This window comes from Gavialis gangeticus, unplaced genomic scaffold (genome assembly GCF_001723915.1).
Source record: "Gavialis gangeticus isolate Ggan-Ray unplaced genomic scaffold, GavGan_comp1, whole genome shotgun sequence".
Taxonomy (NCBI): Eukaryota; Metazoa; Chordata; order Crocodylia; family Gavialidae; genus Gavialis; species Gavialis gangeticus.
Genome location: NW_017729007.1, coordinates 4,116,720 through 4,121,448, shown reverse-complemented (window position 1 = coordinate 4,121,448; position 4,729 = coordinate 4,116,720).

The window sequence follows — 4,729 nt, the reverse complement described above, 5'->3', positions numbered from 1 at the left end:
CCAACTGATCCTGACTCTGATAAAAAGTATAATAATTCATATATTGCTGTTTCTGTCAAGGTGTCATGATATTAAAAGTTTTCGATCCTGAACTGGGACTGGTTTCTGCATCATTTTGGTGATAAACACGTGCTAGGTCCTACTGTTGCTCAAAAAAAATGAGTACCCCCATATCTTAAAATAAAGGGGGAGGAATTCTAGCCACTTCTAAGATCTTGCTTGATAATTTGGTTCAACCAGTCCTCTAAACAGAAAAAAGATCTTTTATTTTTTTCTAAGTCAGGTGACTGTCTTAGCTTGAAGAGGCATGACATTTACAATGTTTAATACAAAAGCACAAAATACAAGCTTTCAGTCCATGTCAGTAATTATTGGTGTGATGACATAATTTCACAGAGCAAAGTGAAAGTACTGGTGAAGTTGTATCTAGAGCCAATTCAGCATCAGATATTGCTATGTAGTCTTGTATGTATTGGTTGTCACGTGACCTCTTGTGAAATAACATCTAAAGTGTTCTCCAGGCCAACAACAGTGACCTGCAAAGCCAGGCGAGAAGAGAAAAGGTTGTAACCACCCAGGTCTCGGCATTGTTTGTTAAACCTGTTGTCGATATGCATGCTGTTAAGTTGTCAGAAGCACGTAAATTATTGGGATGGTACGGAAAACACCCCCTGTATTTGTGTGTGACTGAAGCTACAAATGAAATATTATCTTTGTGTGCAGTTTCTTAATTGGGTTTTCCATGTGCAAACAGAGATAGGTGAGTGTGCTAGCAAGGGAGGAGCATTCTGGCATCCTAGTATCTCATCCATCTACCAGCACCAATGCAGAATAAAGTCACTACCCTTTTCACTGGGGGGAGCAGGGAGATGGTCTCTGAGGCAGTTATGAGAAAGAGATCCCCTGGCCCAGTGGTGCTACACATCCAGGGAGCCAGAAGACTGACCTGCTCTGAAGCCATAAAGTGGATCAAGCATTTCTTTCAAGTAGGTAGCAAGCCCAGCTACTGGCAGAAAGACCCTATTAGAGGCATCTTGCAATTTCCCTCTGCCCCTTCTAGGGACTTGCCACAATGTAACTATGGGGATTTGATTTAGCGGGGGGCTGCCCACATGGGTCCACAAAGAGTTAATCTGCAAATGCTGAGGTCCCACCCAGCCACTGCTACCCTCCATCACTCCCCCTGCTGCAGGCTTCTCTTCCCTTCTCTGGCTTCCACTTCCTGCACCTGCCCCAAGTGAGTGTGGCTGTGGTGTGATTGGCACAGCCTATGGTGCTGGTGAGGGGCAGCCTGCAGCTGATAAACTCGGGAGTGGGCATGTGTGCACTGGGGGCTGGGGCAGTCTGTGAGGCTGTGGCTCCCACTATTATGGTTTGTGCATGCATGGCCTCCCTGGCCACTTATAAGTTGGACAGCCCTGACTTAGTTCATTGAAATTTAAGTAAAAATACAAAGTCAACCTTACTGGGACAGATGTCCTGTAAAAATTCTCTCAAAAATGGATATGAAAATTGCTTTCTCACATGATTCTGAGTTTTACCTCATTAACTTAATATAATAAGGTCAGCTTTAGTTCCTATTAAGTAGGTGTGCTTTTTATGCCAAAGTTGATTTTTCTGGACATTTTGAGATATAGGGGACAGATAGGTTTTGAGAGACAAGGATTCCAAGGAATTAGATCATTAACTACTTGAAAAATTACTTAATGTTTCTTTGGCTCATTGTAACTCTAAAATAAATTGGGCAACAAAAATTAGGCTGCCCATGTGTTCTGCTCTGCTCTGTGTGGACCTTCAAGAAAGCTAAAACAGGAAGGCTGTCTTTTGAAATGAAAATGTTACAGATGGTTGCTTGTGATCAGCTGGTGAGACCACATCAAAACAAAATGTTCCTCAAAAGGATTGGTGCAAATGAGCACAGCTGAAGTAACAATCAAGTTCCAGCTGTTTGAATGCATCTTCCAGATGAGGGATCACTGCCTTCTAAAGACCCTGCTCTTTGGCTTCACAGAGGATATTCGATCAAGAAACAGACTGTCCAGGAAGTGGTAAGCAAAGGTGGCAGTTTATGAAAATATCTTTTATTGGACCAACTCTATAGTTGGGAGAGATGTTAGGCAAATTTTGGGGTACAAATACCATTCCTCAAGTCTGGTCTTCAGTATTTTGTACTTGAAAGCTTGTCTAACATTTCTCCCAACTATAAGGTGGGTCCAGTAAAAGATATCACCAACCCTCACTCCAAGACTGCAAGAAATATTAGGACAACATATGAGAATGGGGTAGACACTGACTACTGATGCTTGAAGTGCAACATTGAGTACAGATAAGGTTAAATTTTGTTTCCTACATTGTACATTTATCACATACTTACTGGCAAAGTCCTGGCTTACATGACTTGCCTCAGGAAGATAACTTACTTCACCTACACAGGTAGTTCTCCTATATTTTCAGGGGAAAGCTATTACGCAGTTCATGTCTCCCTAGAGTTGTATTCTACGTCTTCCTTCAGGACCACAAAACTCCTCCTTTAGTTTCAATGGTCAGTATTGTTGGATTAAATGGAATTTACCTAGGTGTGTGGTTCTCTTTTTTTTCAATAGGGAATTTTAATCTCCTCTAAGAGACCTCCATCTGCTCAGAACTGTACTTCTTTCTGATAGCATGAAATGGGGTTGTCCAACTGGTGGTCCATGGGCTGCATGTAGTCCCTGAGGGGTTAAAGTGCAGTCCTTGGGCTCCTGATCTGGATGCTGCTTCCCCCTTTTGCTCTCTTTCTGCTGCCACTGCTGGCATCCCCTCCCTTCTCCAGCTTCCATTGCCTACCCTCACCCCTTGGGCTGGGGTGGAGTGGTGTGATCTGTGGGCTCTGGGAGCCTGTGGCCAGAGAGTTTGGGGGGCAGGGATCCTATGCAGCATCTGTACTGATGTGAGTTGCTCGCTGTGCAGCAGGACTGCACTGCACATCATGTCCACGTGCATGGGGGCTTGCATGGTGTGGCACATCTGCACATCAGGGCCACAGGGTGAGCTGGTGGACTGTGCAGTGTGGCAGGGCACAAGGGAAGGACTTCCAAGTAGGTGAAGCACCATATGAAAAGGCCTGATTTTTACATCCAGTGCACTGTTAGTGACTAAAATGTACAAGCAGTATTAGAAGCAAGGGGTCACTCCATTCCCCGATCAGGGAACTTTTACCTCCCTGATTCGCAGAGGCTTCCTCTTTATGTTCCCATGAGGCTTTTCCCTCTTGGCTGTCAATGCCCTAGCTCCAACAGAAAGGTGATCTTAGTCTTTCTTGGCTTGTGGTCAGATGACTATTGCTCTATGCTGTGGGGTTGGAAGTACAGGAATTTGGAGGCTTATGCATAGGTGGGCCTAGAACTTGGAACCCATATGCTAAGCAGTTTCCTTGTGAACTACCAGGGGGAAAGTGACCATACTGGTCTCCGCTGAAATGGTTACTTGCTATAGTTTTGGGTGTTTTACAGTTTGAGGGGGGCTTTTTGCAGTATTTTCATGTATCCAAAACAAAGTTGAATAAAAATAGTGTATAAATTCAGTTAGATGGTATAAGGCAGTATTGACTCACTGCCTGACATGCGGTAGGAACAAACACCATCATATAGAACGGAAAAGTAGCTGCATACCACATTTAAATGCGGAAGCACGATTCAGGCCATTATATGAGCTGAAGTAGAATGCCATTGTGTTACTTACACAGCTTAAAATGTGCAAGTGTCACATACAGCATAACAATGAAATTAGAATTCTGTCCCCTGAAAACAACACGTCTGATGAACATTGGGGCCAGAGGAAGGAAACAAAAGAAACGTGGCAGATGTGTTTTAATCTGCTGCTCATTGTATGGGCTGGTGTCTGTAGGTACTTAAAGGAAAATGTAAAGGAATTAATTATGGAAAGTATTAAAAACAGTTTGTGCACATACAGGGATCATGAATAGAGAGTTTGATGTCCTCCTCAGGCAAATGTCAACTTCTTAAGCCACACTTCAGTTCCTGTGTATAGCCTTGGGAATCTGCCTAGTACAGCTGCTCTGATGCATGTTTTGGAAACCTGGCATCATGTAGAGTTTCTGAGGCAGACATGGCATGGTACATACATACCAATATGTATACCATATGTTTTAAAAATCACAAGAGGGAGATACACAATAGCTAAGACAAGATGATGCTGCCTTCTTAGAGACCATGTGGTCTGGATGAATAAGCAGAGGGAAAATTGCCAGGTTCTTGTGAGTTCTCATCCCAAACTTGAGTTAGCATGTATGTAGTACAGGCAGTCCTCGACTTACAACATTTTGAGTTACGACGTTTCACATTTACAAAGTTGACACCCTGTTTCAACTTTCTGATATCAGTTTCGACTTTACAACACTTGATCCGATGTGACACCATGCCAGCAAATAAGTTTGCTGCGTCACCCATTTCCCTGGAGAATATCTGTCCAAATTTCCTTGGACACTTTCTTTAAGAAATCAGTCAAGTCTCCAGAAAAACCTACAGCCCAGACTCCTGAGAAGACTCTAGCCAAGACCCCTTCAAAAAGTCCAACCAAGAGCCCTTCAAAAAGTCCAGCAAAGTCACTTCAAAGAAGTCCTTCCAGATCAATATGATTGCTATTTACAATATAAATACATTCATGTAGCTATATTAATCATCTCTAACTGACTGAGTACAAAATTCTGGGTCACTTTGGGTGAAAACAG